Source organism: Erpetoichthys calabaricus, chromosome 2 (genome assembly GCF_900747795.2).
Source record: "Erpetoichthys calabaricus chromosome 2, fErpCal1.3, whole genome shotgun sequence".
NCBI classification, from domain to species: Eukaryota; Metazoa; Chordata; class Cladistia; order Polypteriformes; family Polypteridae; genus Erpetoichthys; species Erpetoichthys calabaricus.
Window position 1 is genome coordinate 53,571,778 of NC_041395.2, and position 22,201 is coordinate 53,593,978.

Here is a 22,201-nt window from a genome sequence, read left to right on the forward strand (position 1 = left end):
AAAGCATCAGGATGTATGAAATAGGGAAAATAATTTCTCATCAAACCATATTACTTTTTCCATTGTACATCCATCCATCCATCCATTTTCCAACCTGCTGAATCCGAACACAGGGTCACGGGGGTCTGCGGAACCAATCCCGGCCAACACAGGACACAAGGCAGGAACTAATCCCAGGCAGGGTGCCAGCCCACCGCAGGACACACACAAACACACTCACACACCAAGCACACACTAGGGCCAATTTAGAATCGCCAATCCACCTAACCTGCATGTCTTTGGACTGTGGGTGGAAACCGGAGCGCCTGGAGGAAACCCACGCAGACACGGGGAGAACATGCAAACTCCATGCAGGGAGGACCCGGGAAGTGAACCCGGGTCTCCTAACTGCGAGGCAGCAGCGCTACCCACTGCGCCACCGTGCCGCTCTATAATATAATATAATATAATATAATATAATATAATATAATATAATATAATATAATATAATATAATATAATATAATATAATATAATATAATATAATATAGATCAATGCCAGACCTTGTAACATTGCAATGATGTCTCTCAGATGTACGAGCTGGGTGCCCAAGTTCAAACAAAAACTCATAACTCAAGACTTGACAACCTTGAGGGACAGAACTATGTTCCACTGGTCAACCAAAAGGATTGGCTTATGTACACTCAAGAACTCAATGACAATACTTTTATTCCTTCCTTTAAAAGCCTCAATGACACACTAACTAACTACTCTTCCCACCAAGCTACAGTTCATCCTAGCCAATTTTGGCTGCCCATGACCAGACCCCATAACTCATAGGGTATAGCTTTAACAAAGGTTGAGACAATCCTTTTACTCCAAAGGGAGAGATCTCAAAAAGAGTCCCACACCAGGCTAAGGAAGGCCCTAGAGTAGACCTTTTCCAAGGCAGCGTGACCGAAAACCCCACAGTCAGACTGCAGCCTAGACCAGGCCTGAAGGGAATCTGGCTTCAAAAGTTCAAAATGCCCCACATATCTGGACTTCCAGTGCCAAAGTACAACAAAGTGGTGAGAAAGAACTAGGATGTTCTCAGGTGTCTAAATGAGGCAGCATAACTGCTTTGCTGGCAGGAGTTAGAGACCAGGGGACATGATGAGAGCAGTAATTCTGTCCAAATAGGCAACATCAGAGATTTTACAGGTGTTGGAGGTAAGTTTTGCTATTACTTTTTATGTATTTTATTTCCATTAATGATAGCCACAGCCACAGAACTGGGATATGGACAAAGTACTAGACATATTTGCTAAAGTTCACAGTAACAGAAGATTCATCTTGACATAATTGTATAATGTTCTGAAATGATGTACTTCTGAAATTCTGTAAAGTATGGCAACAGAAAATGGTGTTCATTCCGCAGAATCATGCAATGATGGTGCTCCGTAACATTGTGTGCTTTGATGTGAACCCTTGTTATTCTATTTGTTGTTTCATATCACTAGATAGGAATTCCTTTATTTGCTCTTTCTCCTTGATAAGATGTATTATATTAGTAAAATGAAGTATATGTGCTGTTGAGGTAACATAGTGTCTTTTCTGATAATCTGGCATAATCAACAATCATGCACAAACATTTTTTGCCAAGGTTGTGAATATCATAATGCCACTGATGTTCCATCCAAATATCCAGTGAAATTAAAAATATAGAAATAAAAGTAGGCAGCAATTTGATTCCTAGATTAAAATGTAACAAATCTTGTATTTAGTGTTCTTTCTTGTCTTTTGAGCCACTGCTCACCTAAAGGTCTATGCACATCACTGTTATAGAGAGTTATTTTATTTTCTATGAAATTATCCATTTCTGTAGTAATAATTACAATAAAAATCTTCAATAGATAGTGTTAATGAGTGAAGTCTTTAATTGCATGTTAAATTAGTAGTGTTTTGACCAGTATGGGGTGTAACATAACCCCCAGACCCAAAACACAACCTCATAGACACAGTCCTGGGTTTAAACATGAACATTTATTTTAGAAACTACCTTTGACAGGTCTCTGTCTATAAAGTACAGCGCTGTACCACAATGTAACTTTTCTCTTCTGTTCTCTTCTGGTCTTTTCTCTTCTCCACTTCCTTTTGGCGAGTGTCATCCTCCTCCTCTGGTACCACAACACTATCCCATGAATTAGGGACCATTAATCCCTACAGCAGCCCCTGGTGGTACCCACAGAACCTAACAGGGCTACCCCATGGGACTACACTTCGCAACATGCCCTGTGGATATCCGTAGAGGTACCGTAACCCAGGGATGCTGCCATGTAGAGTTTCAAGTTGCCTCCCCTGTTCCTTCTTTCTATTGGCATCCCATCCATTTAAGGATTCTTGATCAAGTCCTTCTGTGACGCCAGCATATCCATTTCTGTCCAAATCTTGGCTGCCTCAGAGACTACCCTGCCTATCTGGTGGCCCGGACTTCCGGCCAGGTGAGGAGTCTTGAACCGGCCCGGCTGGGATGCAAGCCCGTACCTGCCATCCACTGCATGTCTAATGTTTTGAATTCCAAAACAAGAGAAGCTTTTTTAAAAAGCAACAATGGCATCATAACTGCAAGATCTGACAACTGGTTATTATCACTGAAAAAAAACATTTGTGAGCAACTGTGAGAAACCTCCATAGGTCTGAGAGATTGTAATCCTTGATAAAATATGATATCTTAGAAGCCATTTTAGATATTGTAGTTTAAGTTCTAAAATGACATATCAGAATCAGTGAAACATATACAATTAAAATCTCTTTCTATTATAAGTTTCTGATAGCCCATATTAGGAATTAAGGAGATAACACTGATTGGTAATTTTTTATCATCCCTTATTAGTCTACTGTATATATCTATTAGCCAGAATAAATTTAGTTTCATTCTGTTTCCTGACTTCAATAACATAGCACCTTCTTCTGAGACCAAAAAAAATCTCAGTAGCTAAAAAAGGGATTGCTTTATGGATGAGAACTCCAACTCTTCTGGAAACTTAGACTGATCCGTCCATTAAAAACAGAGATAGCCTACAGAACAGATAAATAAGACCACTTTTTTCCCTTTGAGTTCATGATTAAGACCTTAACAGTTCCAACTTACAAAAATGAATGGTAAATCAATATTAAATATTTTTGTATTGTACGGTTTATTGACAAAGATAGTAAAAAATATCTCTTCTATTTTTTTAACTACCAAGCCTTGCAAAGAATAATGCTTTAATACAACCACATGAGCAGAGAATAAGGTAAAAGGTGGAATGTTCTGTCATTAACTCTGAAAAGTCCACTAATAAGGCCCTGTCCTTTGGCCTGTAATCAATAGCTGTGCTTATATTTAAACATCGACTATAGTTTTTTCTTTCATCAAAGTTGATCAGAATATCATTTAACAACACATGTTAAGGGAATTATCTGTGCTGTGAGTGGCATGAAAGGTATTTGTATTTAAGATAAGGCTGAAGTGTTGTAGTTCACAAAGATAAGATACCCTTCAGATCAGCACATAATTACAGTACACAGTGTAATTGCTGTGTCTGAATGAAAAATGGTGTCTGTGGGTGTGAGTTTGAATCCATGAATGATTGCCATCCCCATTCAAAACTGTTTTTGTTTTGCATGCAGTGGTTTTGAGTGTTATGCCCAGTGGGCACAGAGGGTAGGAAAGGATATAGACAAGAAATCAAAATGAGGGTCATAACCAGGAGAACCAAAGCTAAGAACTGTGAAACAAAATCAAAGTCAAGAAGGAATGCAGAGAGTTCAAAAACCAGAGAAACAAAGCAAAGACAAATTTGGAGGGTTTTAGAATTTGTGCAGTTGAATAGGGAAGTATACCCTTCGATGGCATTTTATCCTATTGCATCTTGATTGACAGTGCCATGAACTCTGAAGATACGCACACTCCAGAACAGCCCTGGCAAACAGTGATGCTCAACGGCGCTGTTGAAAGGGACAAAATGGCGGTAATTAACTGACCCCAAACAAAAATCCAAATCATAACCAAAAGTATAATTCACAAATAAATTAAGCAATTGAATTCTTTGGGGGGTTGGCACGGTGGCGCAGTGGGTAGTGCTGCTGCCTCGCAGTTAGGAGCCCTGGGTTCACTTCCCGGGTCCTCCCTGCGTAGAGTTTGCATGTTCTCCCCGTGTCTGCGTGGGTTTCCTCCGGGTACTCCGGTTTCCTCCCACAGTCCAAAGACATGCAGGTTAGGTGCATTGGTGATCCTAAATTGTCCCTGGTGTGTGATTGGTGTGTGTGTGTGCCCTGTGGTGGGCTGGCGCCCTGCCCAAGGTTTGTTTCCTGCCTTACGCCCTGTGTTGGCTGGGATTGGCTTTAGCAGACCCCCGTGACCCTGTAGTTAGGATGTTGCGGGTTGGATAATGATGGATGGATGGATGGATTCCTTGGGGTACAAAAACCCTCAACAAAGGCAAAAAAATGTAAATAGATAACCCTGGGAAAGATGCAAAAATTATTCAAAATAGGAGACCGTGACACTAAGATCCAGAGACTACACAAAAACCCTCAGTGTTACATTAGTTACCTTAGAGCTGGAAGAAAGGGCAGGTTCTACAGAGGACCTGACAGACAGTATGGAAGCTGAAATTTCAACCAACTCAGTTTGGTAGAATAATATGGACAACTCTGATTTGTCTTCAGTCTTCTCTCTCTGGACCCCACTACAGCTAGTTGTGTGCCTCAAAGATCTTTGTAACCAATTAGGGGATCATCTGGGAACAGCATGGACTCTACTGTATATGAATTTATACTACAGTATGTAAGTTTTACATTTTTAACCTTTGGCTCATGATGTAGTGAAAGTGAGGTCGGTAAATAATCCAACATCAGTGATGCCAAATGGCTCCTACTCTGTTAATGAGTGAACGTGACCTAGCACTTATTTTTTGTATAGTGCGATTCACTGAGTGCAGTTGCAGAGTGCTGTGAACAACTCTCAGTTAAAATAAAAGCATAGATTATACTAATTATTAAATACAGAAAAGGTACACATAAAAATACAGATTTGTTAACATCTGGAGAACAAAGTAGTAATGTCATTAAACATAAATCGATAATAACATAGCATACGTTTGAGGGTGTACTGATTTACTGTAATTAATTTATGGAATTATTACAATTGTTATTTTTGTTGTCATTAATTTGTATCATTCTTTTTATGATGGCACCATGGAGCACTTTGTTGCTGATTTTGTGAGAGGCAATGACATTTAACACTTTGTTTGCATCTCATTGCCTGTATTAAGAATGGCAGAGCAATTCTGCTCACATCTGAATTGTGGACCTTCCCTAGGCTTAGACTATGTGCTAAGAATTTGAAGTACATGTTAGCTCTGTTTAAAGAATAATGATGACTGAGTAATGAGGAGCCTGTATCACTGACCACTGCTTTGAACAGTTCCTAAAAAGAAAGAAAAAGAAAACAATGCAGAAATTAATATCAATATAACCAGCAACCTATTACCTTCCAAAGTCGAGAAAAGATGACCACGACTGCCATGTGACCTGCATCTCATGTGACAAGCTGTTGTGCTGTTTGTTTTGGAATGTCATGTTCTCAATTTTGGATTGCTTTTTGTACTCTTGTCCTTTGTTTTGTAAATTTTACATTATTTTATCATTATTCTAATAATGACATATTGTATTCTGTTTTTTTGTGAAGTTGCCACAGTTGCATGACCAAGGCTTTATCATTTACCATCGTTATGTGTAGCCTCCTAATCAACATGTCTTCTGCGTTGTGGTTTATGTGCAGACAGAGGTCACAAAACAGGGTTTGTCCAACACATCTGCAATTCTTTATTTTGCTGTAACACAAAAAGTTTACAGGGTCTCATCATGTGTATGCCCTCACAGTGGTCATTACAGATCTTTATTTTTTTTTACAAAGTAATAAAATGTTAAACATAACAGATACAATTAATGCAAAATGTTTGCAGGCCTTATCACCTGTATCTCCTGTAATGTAATGTAATGTGAAGCCTGAAAGCCATGAGGATTGATTTAGATCATTTATGTTAGGTAGAGTGTCCAGTGGAGGCTCTGTGGTCTCTTGGCCTCGGAACCCCTGCAGATTGATTTTTTTTCTCCAGCCGTCTGGAGTTTTTCTTGTTTTTTATGTCCACCCTGGCCATCGGACCCTACTTTATTCTTTATTACTTAGTATTACTTTTTCTTTTTTCTTTCTTTATCTTGTAAAGCACTTTGAGCTACATAATTTGTATGAAAACATGGTATATAAATAAATGTTGTTGTAATACAAAAGATATTTACATTTAAAAATTAAAACTATAATTATGATTAACAATTGAAACTCTATAAGCCAAAAGAGCACAGCAACCATTGCAGAACCCAGACACATTTGCCCCTTTTCCCTTTGGGAATATAACATTTAGCTAACAGGAGTTTTGATGATGTTAACTATGTTTCAGCTCTGCAATGGCCCTGCTTCCTACTAAAATTAAACTTATCACAACACTCCTGGGTTTAGCCCTCACAATCTAAAATAACACAAAAAATAAATCAGTGAGTAATCCTGCATGGCTGTAATTGGAAGGCTAGTTAACTTCCATTACATATGCCAGTAGCTGTTGTGTACATAAAGGTTACATGACATATTCTGTCATCTTGACCACCCTATAAAAGATGGCGGCGCACAGCTCCTAAGATTCATACTGTATACTGCATTACTTTCTCGGGTCTCTCTCTCTCTCAACCTTTCTTGCTAATGTTAGCAGAATCTAAATGGTGTTTCCAATAAGAGATTTTTGTTCATCTATTTTGATAACCATTTTTCAATTTGAATGCTTCACTGATTACTTTTGGTTTCCTTACATTTGCTTGTTGATCGACTACATCTCTTCCTAAAACATTTGTCATTAAATTTCCTGAACAGAGATGCATTTATATGTGCACATAGTACATGCAGAAGTATGACCACCCCACAAAAGAAGGCCCCAGCTCCAAATTCAAAAACATAGTAAAAATGACATGTTTTTGTATCTTTTAGCAAGTGATAACTGTGTATTTTCAGTGATTTTTTTGGGATGTTAGTGTTATTTATTCTCATTTAACTGTTGTGTTGATGTCAACTGTCACATCGTGTAAAGATGTTGGCAAAGTTACTTCTGACTAGGAAATTCCAGATCAGCCCTTGGTGGTATTAGGAACACAATGGTACTTTCTGTAAATGAACCCATGTGCTAAGTGGTTATTATTCTGTGCAGTGTGGCCTACTAAATATAAGCTTCATTTTGCAATGGAGAGAAGAGTCTTAAGATAGACATATGTCTCTTCACATTGCATACTTCAATATTAAGACTTATGCCATATCAAATGCCACTCTACACAGGTATGAACAACCACTTTACTGATGTTTTGTGAGTGTTATGAACACCAAAAGAAGCCTTTGTTAATCTCTTGCTACATAAGAATAACTGAGTAATAGATGCATTTTTGCAACACTTAAACTAAAGTGTCATCAAAAGCTCATTACACCTTCTTATATATGGTGCAACATGAAATGAAAATATCCAGCAGCAAGTGAAAGTGTAGCATGATCAGACAGAGATAGATTTTTCATTTTTTGGCATTTTTCAATTGAGAACATCTAAACGAGTGATGTGTAAAAAACACATACAGAAACAAAAGGTTCATCTTTAAGATGTAGTAGAAAGGACTAGGGTTGATCTGCAAAATTTGTCAAAGTGTTTTTCTCAGCAAATTTATGGGATTTGCCAGTAAGTAGAACTTTCATGCATGCGTGCTATAAGCTTACTCCACCTCACATTTTACACCATGGCCCTACCTGCTTCTTCCATGAGTGATGTCACTTCCTGCTTGGTACTCCAGATGGATTTGCACCCTACATACAGTACATTTACAAAAAAAAAAAAACCTCACAGTACTGTATTAGAAGGGGTGCATTAGCTGACCATAATGAGAATATAATGAGTACCAATGCAAATGAAGTGTTACGAACTGGAAAGTCCTAAAGCATGAAACTTAAACAATGACTCAAAATGCCCACTCGGGGGAACTGACATCAAACCCCGGCTGAAAAAACAAAAAAGAAAACAGAATCGTTATAATATAAAAATATTTATTTTCGTAGGAGTGCTCTGTAACGCAAAAATAAACTCTGAGGAAATGTCTTTCAAAGTTGTCAATCCAAATATAAATCTCAGTCCCAATATGAAATCCAAAAGGCAAAGTCAAAAACAGAGCAATATGTTCAAAATATAGAAATTACAAAAGAACAAGAATATTCACAAAAGAAACTCACCACACCATGAGCACATTCACAATGAACCATATGGGACGATGGGTTATCCTAGCCTTTGTAGGGCTGAAGGCAGGCGCTGTAGTTCGCACTGCCATCTCACAACTCAGCTCACATTTTATATCCACAATAATCAGTCCAGCAAAGTTAGCAGAAACTTCTCTATCCCTTAGGGACTCTTAAGACCATTATAATCCACACTTCCATAAATTCCATGAAATATTTCTGTGATTTTGACAAACTCCACAGGATTTGCTCAAGCCTGGTGATGAAATAAAACACATAAGAGAGCTTGTTACTGCTATCAAATGCAACTGGTGAAAGTTAAAAAGCTTTCACTTTGTAGTTAATTTTCTGTTATAACTCACATGCATTTAACAAGTGTAGCAATTCTAGCATTTGAAAGCACTGCAAAATAAAGGTTTATTCACAGCATGTAGCAGGTTTCTAACAAAAGGGAAACATCTACATATTTATAAATGTTCATTAGACACTTGGCACTGCTTCATTGCCCTGATTTGTATTACATTGTGACCTCATTATAGTTAAAAATGCAAAGATAATTTTTCAAATATGGCATATTTAATGTAACCATATAATGTCTGCCTTTCATTAAAATAATAAACAAATTCACGAAACATCCATGAGATGTGAAAGTTTCAAGAAAAAAATGTAAATGTCAGATAAAATTGGTTATAGCAATAGTAAACATTGCAGATTTGATCATTTTTACAAAACTTAATTCAACTGAATTTCATTCGGATGTAATAAATATTACACTGACAGATTAATGGACTCAACACATTTTTACTATTACCATTCATGCCAACATTTACATTATCATCATTGGGATGATATATATTTTTAAGTATTCTTTTAATCTTCATTAAATGAGTTGTGCTGGCAAAAAGCAAAATGAAAAAAAAGTGCCAAGTAGCTGAAAAAACTACTTCAGGTCCGGTCCACTTTCCTGGTCTTGTGCCATGGAGGATGTTTGGTTGATTTCAACATTCCATTGTGAAATTTCTACCTCCATTATCTTGGAGTAGAGTTGACGGTAAGCTTAAGCAGGCTACAAAAAACAGTCACACTATTTTTGACATTTTATTAACCTGTAAGAATGACACAAATTAAAACCAGTTGTAGATGGTCATTTCTTGATTGAGGTGAGGTCATAAATTGCTGCTGTGTCTTCAGATTTTTCATGCTTTAGCTGAAGAACTTGTTCAAACTGGAAAATGTTGATTAAGTTCTTTGCAGATTCACAAAATGTGATAAAAATACGCACTGCTGTCATTAGTGCTCGTAAACATTGGTTCATATCAGATGGTCCCAGCCTCAATAGTTTTATAAAAAGAATGGCCAGGTTGATTCCCAGCTGGAAAACCTCCTTCTTTATTCATCCATCAGTAGTCTAAACCTTCTATCCAGTACTGGGGTACAGAAGGCCAGTGTCTGTTCCAACAACTTTGGGCACAGTATGGGCAACCGGCCCTGAGCAAAGTGCTAGTCCATACAGGTTTCAAGAATGCACATGCCAACATTTACAGATTGGAGGATTCTTTAACAGGCCAAAGAAATGTTTTTTTCATGCTGATATAGGCTGTGGCTTTTTCCTTGTAAATTACATAATTAGACATGAAAATGGGTGCATGTGTATAATACACTGCTAAGTACACATGTCTTTTCTTTCAGTGTCTATGGAGTGCAGTCCCTGGCTTAGGACAAGGACATTGTGCTTTTGTCTTCCACAGGGAAAATCTTATAGAAACATGTGCCCATGGTGTGCAGTGAGTTGGACGGGTTCATCCGCAAACTTCATTTTGTACTATACAAGGTCATAGTGAGGGAACCCTGGGGACCTGCATAGGGCCGTCTTAACAGCAGCATAGGCCCCCGGGCAAAGTAGTGCACTGAGCCCCCTGTTTTGATAGCAAAACAGAAACATACATAGGCATCAGAAACATTGTGGGCCCTTGGCCAAGGCCCATTGTGCCCATACGTTAAGACAGCCCTTGGTTTCAATAATGGTGGCATGCTTGAGACATACTTGGGAGTTCAGCTGCAAAGAAGAGAAGATGGGGGCATCAGGTCAGGCATGAGAGTCCACTTGTTGTCAGAAATTGTGTGAAGAGCTAGAAAACTTGATTTAGAGGTAAGCAGGTTGTCCTTCGATCCGATTTTTAGTTTCATCACTAAGCAAGAACCAACTTAGAATATAATCACACAACCTGGACCAATGTAGAATTGCCATTAGTTTGCTTGTTATCTGTGCTTCATAATTTATTTATGTGTGATTCTCCTGTTCAATTTGCATTCTTTTTTTATTTTTCATGAATCCCCTTATTTTTTTTTTCTTAGAAACTATTCTTTCATTTTAGGTCTTTTTCATTTATGTTAGATTTAGAGAGATTGGAACATCAAAGAACAGAGAACCGAGAACTTGATTTTCTTGTTAGTGTCTCTCTCATTCAAACAGTGAAACCAGAAATTTCATAGTCCAGGAGTTCACTGAGTAGTTGCTCATTCACGTTTAATGTTGAGGTCAAGTAATTTCCCTAGTTCACACGTGATCATCTCAGGTAAAGAGGTGAGTATCCAGATAGTGGAAACAAGTCTGTGAACGCCGGCATCATTTCTTTGTATAAACAAAGCGTGACTGTGATTGAGTGTTTTACACACGTTCCAATACTATGATTTTGGAAAATAATCCATGAAAGATTCACCAAACAAAACTGGAAGTGAGAAAATGAAACCTGAAATTGCCAAGTACAATTGCATTGGGTGTAAACATTCTAGAGGGCTTGCTTCAGAGTTCTAATTTGGCCTGTCACAATGTAAATACGGGTGCATTTGAACATTTAAATGTGCCTGTTCTACATTCCATTGTGATTGACAAGAACATTTTCCCATTTAAAAAACGATTATTGGGTTTGTTTCTGCGCTTCAAAGGATGTAATCACTAAACCAAAAGTCGAAGTAAAAAGAAAAACAAATACGAAGGTTGTTATAAACAGGAAAATTAGATTTGTTGAAAAATAAGCAGATATCCACCTTGTGGCCACTTTTTTAAGTCCTTCACTTGCACTTGACTGAATTGGTGATAACAGCATATGTGAGATCAATGCAAGCGGTCAGACACAACAGAGACTGCGAGTGTGCTAGTGACTGATTCAGATACAGAATGGATAACCGTAAAGGTTTAAGTTGAGCTGAATGTGAGGTTCTAGTGAGTGCCACACGCACACAGCAGCTATTGTAAGATTTATTACATAAAACAGCCTGATTGGCACATTTATCACCACCTAACAAAACACCAGCCAGTAACATGTGTGCATTTACAAAAGGACTATTGATCAAAGACTGACATGTACAGAGTAAGAGACACGTTTAACATGCATGACCTACCTTTAGGGTGGTAGTGCCCCCAGAGTTGTAAAACTAGTTTTGAAAAAGTGAACTGCCATACACTGCTATCCAGTGAGGAGACCCTCACCCTTCCACAGCCTGCCCTGGATGTCATCTAATGGTAGGCTCATGGTTGGCACATGAAAAGAGAAAAAGAGACTTAAGGTCAGAATTTTGTTTCTTCAGATTCCTGGGGGGTGCACCCCAGCATTTACTAAAACAACATCGGCTGGGACTGCACTGAGAGCTTGGTTATTCAGCTGCCTTCACAGACTTTTAAATGTACCCATTACCTTCCTTACTGTGACTTGTGACAATGTAATTTTCAAGCCGGTAGCTTGTATGGAAAAGGAAGTTAGTTATTTCTCTGTTAGTAAGCCATTTCTCTTTTGCTTTTGTTTCTTTGTAATTTGCTCAGATACAGGTAAGGTAAGAAAAATGTATGTGTTACAAGTATTGTGTAAAATTGTACTGTAAGATATTTAGAGGTTCAAAAACCAAAGTACAGGTCAAAACCAGAAGACTTTATAGATCATCAAAATGCAAGGGCAAGATCAAAACACATAGTCAAAGAAACACGAAACTAATGAAGAATACTGTCCAAATCGTGGATAGACTGGTAAAATCTAGGTAAAATTTAAATAGCTATGCTGATGACATCAACACCGAGGTGTCCCAGTTCGTCCTGGGATACAATGTCATGGAAAAAGCCAACAAAAAACCAGCAACATAGTGGCATCTGAAGATAATGGGGTAAAAATAAAACATAAAATAAAAGCAAACGTTTAAGTGGAGGCTCTAATCTTAAAAATAATAAGGGAAGTAGATTTTCAGGGGTATAAAAACCCTATAAACGATACCACAAACATTTTTATAATTCAGGGAAAGCTCTCAAACAATTAATAGAAAGATTAAATCATTACAAAAATAAGAAGAGAACAGGAAAGATTAATGAAATCACCAAAGTAGTGTTAAGTTCCTTAAAAATATTGTAAGAAATAATAAGAGTGAGATAGTAAAGGGTTGGACACCAGCCAGGTTCCCCATTTAGTAAGGAATTGAAAATCATATATCAAAAGTTTCAAAAAACAGTATGATGGATGTCAAGAATCTCATTGTCTTTCTCTCAGACTTTAACAATTACTCTCTGCTCCATTCCGTCTGGACCTTGATTCTTCAATGAACACTGACGTCAGGCACATTCGATATTTAAATTGCCTGTCAGCTGGAAGGGGTGGGACTTCCGGGGGTGTGTCACAGGACTCGTCATCCAGTCTGCAGGTGGACTTCCTCAGGCACGGGTGTCAGTGTGCTTACCTTATAAAAGCCCTGTGGATTCTCGTGATGCACACCCGTGTCAGAAAATATATACTGTATATACTGTTCAATAGTTAACACATTAATGAAGAAATGAGAAAATGGGAAGGTGTCAATTTGAAAATAAAAACTTTCAAACAGCTGTGCCATTTATTGAGCCCCATATTTTTGAGAAAATCCTTACTGAACCTAACCCAAATCTCCCGCTTTCAACAGTTTCAAATATTTTTTCACTTATCATTTAAATATTAACAGAATTAAAAATTAGATTGCTCAAACGAATGACGATTTGGGATGGTTTGGGTAGGATATCAAAGCTACATCAGATAGATGGAACTGTTGCTAGGTATTAAAATGAAGTACTTTTAATCCTAGCAAATTAGAACATATGTTATTTAATATTAGTAGCATGTTAAAATGTTATTTTGAGGTTTCCCTTTTTGTATTTTATAGTATTGTAGTTTTAATTGTGCACTCAATAATCCAAAATGACAAAGTGAAACAATCTTTTCGTAAAGGTTTGCTTATTTACTAAAAATTTAAATCCAGAATCTCTCCTTCATCTAACTATTCAGACCGTCTGCTGCCGCACTTCAGATTGTGGTCAAGTACATCCTGTTTGCTTTAATTAACCTTGTGATGTGTCTAGAACTGGACTGAAGCCCACATGTGGCAAACTGAATATAATGCACATCATTTAGAAAGGTACACACCTGTGTATGTCTTCTTCTTCTTCTTTCGGCTGCTCCCGTTAGGGGTTGCCACAGTGGATCATCTTCTTCCATATCTTTCTGTCCTCTGCATCTTGTTCTGTTACACCCATCACCTGCATGTCCTCTCTCACCACATTCATAAACCTTTGCTTAGGCCTTCCTCTTTTCCTCTTCCCTGGCAGCTCTATCCTTACCATCCTTCTCCCAATATACTCAGCATCTCTCCTCTGCACATGTCCAAGCCAACGCAATCTCGCCTCTCTGACTTTGTCTCCCAACTGTCCAACTTGAGCTGACCCTCTAATGTACTCATTTCTAATCCTATCCATCCTCATCACACCCAGTGCAAATCATAGCATCTTTAACTCTGCGACCTCCAGCTCTGTCTCCTGTTTTCTGGTCAGTGTCACCGTCTCCAACCCATATAACATAGCTGGTCTCACTACTGTCCTGTAGACCTTCCCTTTCACTCCCGCTGATACCCGTCTGTCACAAATTACTTCTGACACTCTTCTCCACCCATTCCACCCTGCCTGCTCTCTCCTTTTCACCTCTCTTCCACAATCCCCATTACTCTGTGCTGTTGATCCCAAGTATTTAAACTCATCCACCTTCACCAACTCTACTCCTTGCATCCTCACCATTCCACTGACCTCCCTCTCATTTACACACATGTATTCTGTCTTGTTTCTACTAACCTTCATTCCTCTCCTCTCTAGAGCATATCTCCACCTCTCCAGGGTCTCATCAACCTGCTCCCTACTATCGCTACATATCACAATGTCATCAGCAAACATCATAGTCCACGGGGACTCCTGTCTAATCTCGTCTGTCAACCTGTCCATCACCAATGCAAATAAGAAAGGGCTCAGAGCCGATCCCTGATGTAATCCCACCTCCAACATGAGGCAACTCTGCCTCATTCAGGGTGTTGAAGTTGGGAGTTAGAGGACAAGGCTTACCTAAAGGTATAGTGGAGGAGATTTCTTCTTACACTGTATTGTGGTTACTCACATGCTAGAAGTAAGAACCTGTGAAAGGTAGTTTTATATAATCCAGCTTCACTTGATTTGAACCCTCGACTGTGTATATGCACTTGTGTCTGGAGTCTGGGGCTGATGGAATGATGGATACCACTACAGACTTAAAGCATTCTGTGCTGTTGCATGCTATGAATGGCGCATCTAATTATTGGATTAATTTCCGTGAGCTCTCTCTTGACAATCCAATGTCTTCCCACATCCTAAGGCTATGCTGAATCTACTGTTTATGTCCAAATCAGTGAAACTGCTGGTCTATGCTGACACAAATGTTTGCTTTTTTCAAATACTGCCCCCACTCACTGTTTATGCCAGACTTGTTTCTTTAAATTCCAGCATTCCTAATATGTAGAAGTATCCATGCCTTTCACTGTTACAGTACTAAACAGGTACAAGCAAACAATTTTGATAAGAGGACTCACTGTGACTGCAGTGGTAACGCTAGTGCCTCACAGTAAGGAGACCAGGGTTCGCTTCCCGGGTCCTCCCTGCGTGGAGTTTGCATGTTCTCCCTGTGTCTGTGTGGGTTTCCTCCAGGTGTGCCAGTTTCCTCCCACAGTCCAAAGACATGCAGGTTAGGTGCATTGGCAATTCTAAATTGTCCCTAGTGTGTGCTTCGTGTGTGTGTGTGTGTGTGTCCTGTGGTGGGCTGGTACCCTGCCTGGGGTTTATTCCTGCCTGTGCTGGCTGGGATTGGCTCCAGCAGACCCCGTGACCCTGTGTTAGGATATAGCGGGTTGGACAATGACTGACTGGCTGACTCACTGTGACCAGGTACTTACTATGTAAAGAGACACAGTAGGGGACAGTTAAAAAAGGTTTAAGATTAAGTGTGTTCAAGATCATTTAGTATCCTTGCAAAGCTTCTAATGCCTCGCCATTTACTCCTGCGGTTCATCTCTTCTAGCCACTTCATTTTGACCAAAGTCATTGTGGTTTTTCCGTTTGAATGAATTCATTTAGTATGATTTAAGAAGTGTTTTTGTTAAACGAAAATACAAGATGCATTTTTTATGTAAAGAAATATTATTTATATTTGTTTTGCAGCTCTTGTTTAATTTTGCCTTTCCGATATTTTTATAACACACTGAACCTCAGGCAATAAAAACATCCTGACTTACTTAAAGCAATTATAAATATTATTTATAGCTCACGTGCAGTTTACCCTCAACGCTAAGACTTTATTTAAACGTCCCACTGGTGTTTTCCTACTCCGTCCCGTATACTGAGGGCGACTTCCACTGTATGAATAGAAAAGACACCAAGTCAGCGCAGAGACACGGCGTGCGTTTCCCGTTTCCTCATTCCTTGAGATGTAGCAGCCCATTGAGCGCCGCGTCTGGGATGCGCAAACTACAACCGGGGCTGGGGCGAACCTCACACATCTTCTTCTTCTTCTTCTTCTTCTTCTTCATTCTTCTGTCAAGGTTCTGAATTCAGAGCACAAAACAGTGCCGGACTTACCCGACAGTTTTCCGAGCACCTTGACTACAGCCGGCAGTAGTGAAGTCCTCCAGGTAAGGCGCTGTGGTTTTCTACTATGCGTATGGTGCGAATGACATGTTTGTATGTTTATTAATCATAATCTACTGAAACCCACTTAATCCAGTTCAGGATCGTGGGGGTCCGGAGTTAATCCTATACATTTTATTTTTACCAGACTTGATTTAACAGTGAGTAAGATTTGGAAGCATGGTAAGAATGGGACGATATGACATAGATAGATAGATAGATAGATAGATAGATAGATAGATAGATAGATAGATAGATAGATAGATAGATAGATAGATAGATAGATAGATAGATAGATAGATTCTTTTGTCGTTTTTAGACTACTAGTTTACCCTTCCGCAACGTATTGGCTCTTACTCAGTTCAACCGCCCACACTAGTTTTCAAAACTTCCTATGCCTTTTCAACTAGTTTATTCTTATAATAAAGCATCTTGATATCTGAAAATCACTTTGCTCAGCGTTACTGGAATTCATACATTCAAATCATATTTTTGAGAGGCGCATTGTGCTTTTATTTTAAAGTAAATTCTAAATGTCTGTTTTAATCACCGAGCTCAGGAATTCGAGTACACGTTTAATAAAGTTTGTACTTCTTTTTAATAACCCCGTATCGTAGTCTCAGAGCAAATACAGAAGTTTTGAGGGCCCCTCTCATTATATGGCGTCTTACTCAGTAAGTCCAGAGCGCCCCCTGGTGCACATTTGAAACATCTCAAGACGGCGTTCTTTATTTACATACTAAAACACTTGAACGTTTGCACAGTTATTTGTGTGTCGGCAGGAAGCACTTTGCAAATAAAAGCGGTTTGAAATTGTTTCCCTTGGGGATTACCTTAGTACCATTAGGTAGACCACTGCTAAAGTCAGCGTGGTTATAATATATAAATATAAGGAAATTCCAAAACGAGGAGACATGTTTTTTTAATCCTACTGGCTACTGAATAATAATTCTGTTAAAATTGTATATTTTCTGTTTTTTCTCCTAAAATAACCTCGCATTATTATGCTTTGTACGAAAAGTCATATAATCCGTCAGTGTGCCTTTCCTTCTTGGTTTGAGTTCCTATAAAGTGTAATTTAGAAACAGGACTGCTTATTTATTTTATTCGATGATGAGTGTCCATATAAAAAATGGGCTCGTCAAAGAGATTATGTAATTTAGTACTGACAGAATAGTGACATTTCTGCACTCAAATGAATTCCCATGCAAGAAAGAACAGCTTAAAATGTAATGAAACACGAAGATCATCTTTATTGATGAGGTTTTATATCTACGGGACAGAGGTCAATGGTCAAGTTGAATCGAAAGTTTGCTTGTATTGAATTTGTAACCCTGCGCTGATTTAAAGGAAATAGATTTAGTGAGGAAGGGAATAGCTAAAAGCAGATAGATAGATAGATAGATAGATAGATAGATAGATAGATAGATAGATAGATAGATAGATAGATAGATAGATAGATAGATAGATAGATAGATAGATAGATAGATAGATAGATAGATAGATAGATCACTATGTTTTAAAATAAGTAAAGAATAGATAGATAGACATAAAATGCATTATTTTCCAAAGGGAATTAATAGTAGATAGATACAAAAGGCACTATATTATAAAAGAAACTATAAAGAGTAGTGGTTTTTTTTAAGATGTCACCTTCTTGCATTTGACTGTAACACATAATGAAGAGTACGTTGCTAGATTCGATACATATTAGACTGCACTGTATTCAGAAACACACTTTTTCTGTGGTGTTCGTGATCGGTGCATTGAGAACATGAAATTTTTTGATGATTATTCAGGCAGACTTCATATGAATTTCCTCCACCCTTTATCTCATGGCAAGTGTGCTGTATTCATTGCTGGTGGGCCACACTGTAATGTGATATAAAAGAAGCCCTATAGGTCTTCCCATCACCTGCTGAGAAGTCTGTGGAAGTTCCTTGGCCGCACACACCCTATAAATATGCACATATTAATACTTTACCTTACTGCTATTTAAAAACAAGTTTTTCTACACTATATGGACTTCCTGGTTTATTTTTAAGATAACCCACAGCCCAAGAGATCATTTTCTTTCTGAAAACTAATTGAAAAAAGAAGAGCAATGACTCCTCTTTTGTACATGACCATTTATATGTAGAGTTTAGCCTTCAGCATTGGCCTCACATTTTTGGAGTGACGAGTGCTAATTCTGCTGTGTCTGTTGTGCATGTTCTCGCCCCCTCTCTGTATGTACAACTGGTAGTTGTTGTATTGTCATGTGTACAGAGTACTGTGATATTCTTACCTGCATGTTCAACCAAAATTTAACACCTCAGCACTATTGGAAAACTTTGCTTTATTAAATAGAAAGCAAAACTCATCTTACCTGATGATCATGAAACTGTTCCATCGATATGGTTTGGCATGTCCAACACACCATGCTGCAGAATATTCACTACTCTGGCCTCGTGGCCAAGTGAGGGAACAGGGTGTATCCCGGTTGGGATGCCAATCTATCTATCTATCTATCTAAGGGCGGAGTGGTGGCTCTGAGGCTAGAGATCTGCACTGGCAATTGGAAGGTTACCGGTTCGAATCCCGTAAATGCCAATAGGGTCTCTGCTCTGTTGGGCCCTTAAGCAAGGCCCTTAACCTGCAATTGCTGAGCGCTTTGAGTCGTGAGAAAAGCGCTATAAATGCAAAAAAAATTATTATTATTAAGTAGTATTAGTGGTACTTAATGGGAGGTAACAACAAAGAAATAATTAATCTTCAGGTCATGGTGATTTTTTGGGTGTATTGAAGCTAAAATAATAAATAAATAATAATAATTACTTAGTGTGCTTGGTGTGTGTGTGTGTGTGTGTGTGCCCTGCGGTGGGCTGGTATCATGCCCGGGATTGGTTCCTGCCTTGCGCCGTGTGTTGGCTGGGATTGGCTCCAGCAGACCCCCGTGACCCTGTGTTAGGATATAGCACGTTGGATAATGACTGACTGACTGACTGACTGACTGACTAATTACTTACCTTTAAAGAGCACCTTTCTCACTGTTTAAAGCACCATATCTGTTCTTAAAAACATAACACAAATGTTCCCAACAACTTCACTTTTTATATTAGTTTGTCTTTCAAGTTAATCAGAACTGACACTCCAGGATTGCCTAAGTCTGAGTAGGTGCAAGGCATTCAGCAATGGGCTGGTCCTGGTTTGTACCTGATACTTCTCGAATAAGCTACGGCTTCCCATAACCTTGTCAAGGAGGATGCCAGTTCATAAAACTGATAGATGAATGAATTGACGTATCTCACCCTGCTGCTGCTTGTTGCTGTCCAATTCTTGATAAGCTCCCACTTTGCAGTGTTGGCAGCTACAATGTCTCCCAGAAGTCTGCATGAAATCAGTTGTTTCGGAACAGATGTTATGAAACAGTTCACATGCTCATTCATTATAGAATTCAAGGTACCAGCATTAGCCATGGCAGCAAAATGGCCCAAATGATTTAGTTAATGAAAGTGTCCTACAACCTTCAAGGTGTTTTTTAATGTGGTGAGTGCCAGGCAAATGGCAAAGAGAAGTTCAGTAACAAACCTCCACATAAGAGATAATACCAGGATGGCAAAAGTATATGCCAGTGTGAATAGTCAGGAGCCACTTGGAGATGATAGTCGTTTTATCATGACTGATACATAGCGCAGAAGCAGATGAATGATTCCTCAGTTCCATCGGTTAGGTCTTGCTGGGCTGTACCCCTGCCTTCTGGCATTAGCGCTTTGAGTACTGAGAAAAGCGCTATATAAATGTAATGAATTATTATTATTATATTTCACTGTGTGGAGTGCCCCTGCTTACTGAGTCAGCCATCACAGTGCCTGCTTATCCATTTATGTGGCACTGATGAACAAGGATATCAACCTGTGTGTTGAACGACCACAAACTAATCTCTCTAGCATTTTCTAAAATCCTGTACTATAAATGTTATTTTTAAGTGCATTTCTAGTTTTTTTGCTTTCATTTCCCAAACTCTTTTATCCCGGTGGGTGATTTGGGGGAGCTGGAGCCAATCATGGAAAAAAAGTAGAAAGCAACTTTGCATGAGGTGTCAGTTAATTGCAGGGCACACTCACTCACAATGATCTCATCTAACGTCACAGATCAGCCTAACCTGCACATATCTGAGTACCCAGAGGGGAAAAAAATGCCTATGGAGCAATGGAAAAGGTGCAGAGGCGGTGACTGGGCTGGGCTGGGAGGATTCTGGAGCTATGAGACAACAGTACTACCCATTGTGCCACCCTCAGACCTTCCTCTTTTTACTATAATTAAGTCTGATAGAACTTACATGACTGAAAAAAAGACAAGCAACATCTTGCTTGCTTGCTGCACCTAAAACCCTAACCTCTATTGACCTTACCTTTCTGCGAGAAAGTGGCTAATATTTGTTCCTGCTTTTATCTGTTAGCCCACACACAGGCAGGAAAAATTACACCCTGCCGTTGAATTTGAAAAGACGTGTTAAGTGCACAAACTCTTCTGTACCTGCTGTCCCGCTCGTGACCTTACCATGCTGTCTATCAACTCCTGCTTGTCATCATGGCCTACGTACATTCAGTTCATTGCTTTTATATTCTAATTTGAAACCAGGAATGTGCAGGCCCTACCTAGTGCTTCAGTGTTTCTTTCAGATTTGTTTTATTATTTGATTCTGTATTCTATTGATGGGTGTTGGCCGTGAGTGGCATTATAGTTTTTTATACAAAGTAGTCTGAAGTCCTGCCCTGTGTTGGACTGGAGCCTCATCTAGTGCTGGTCCCTGCCTTATGGCTGATGCTGGAGTGAGCGGGTTTGATAATGTCATGTCAAGGTTCTCATTTTTAAAACACTCAAAATATGACAATAACAACTTATTGTATGTGAATTCCTAATAATACATCTAGCAATGTATGATTTCTGAGTGTGACGCCCCACAAAAGAATCTGGCAACGTCTCCTGTAAAGTCTGCTGTAAACTATATATATAGAACTAACAGACTGACTCACTCACTCATTAACAGAATTGCTATAACACTTTTAATTTAAAAACTGAAATGTGGCATAATAGTACGTCTAGGGCAGTAAGTACCCCCACTAAGAAATGGTTCAATACTTAGGGGTAAAAACAATCCCTCCAATGGAAAAAATAAAATATCCCCAAAATTAAAAAAAAAAAACCTTTAACTGATTTGATAGAAATATCATGACATTACAGAAAAAAGAAAATTAGCTGGCTTGTTTTTTAGGTTTATAGGTTGTGAGATGCAGACAGACACAGACAGACGGACATCGTTATGTCACCCAACACACGTTTATTATGTACAATATTTACAAATTAATGCACAAACCCAGTGCCTCCAGCACCAATCCACCAAAGTCCAGGCCTCTCCTTCCAGTGCCTGCTTCCTTCAGGCCACCTCCACTCCTCTCCAACACGACTCTCGTCCACTTCCACCCGACTCCAGTCATTGTTTGCAGGGAGGCGGCCCCCTTTTATATACGCCTGGATGGGCTCCAGGTGCTTCCCGACACTCCTCCGCGGACACTCGCCTGTGTGACAGAAGTGCCAGCTGGGCTCCCGGAAGCCCTCCGGGTGTCCCCAGTCATCTTCCCCCCAGCATTTCCGGGTGTGGAGGAAGTGCTGAGGTCCAGGGTTCCCCGGACCCCTACAGGGTTGAGCTTCCCAGCTCTGTATCCGTGGCCCCCAAAGGAACCATGGCAATCGCCCCCTTGTGGTCTGGAGGAGGCATGAGCCCTCCTCCTGTCCTCCTGGGCGTCCTGGCTGGGTGCCACCCCCAGCCGCGTGCCACAAGGTAGATAAGCATGCTGTGGCGACTAGGGGCTATGCTTATGCAACACATCCATTTTTCATCTCAGCACTGAAAT

At 39.3% G+C, this 22,201-nt stretch overlaps 1 protein-coding gene across 1 annotated transcript in view; it reads left to right on the forward strand.

The window, feature by feature from the left end:
* The first annotated feature begins 16,140 nt into the window (after positions 1–16,140).
* Positions 16,141–22,201, forward strand: part of ano1a (anoctamin 1, calcium activated chloride channel a) — a 380,680-nt gene continuing 374,619 nt past the window's right edge. Inside the window, exon 1 of the mRNA XM_051923706.1 lies at positions 16,141–16,309. The gene's annotated coding sequence lies outside the window, so the exon portion shown is untranslated. The remainder of the gene's footprint in view (positions 16,310–22,201) is intronic.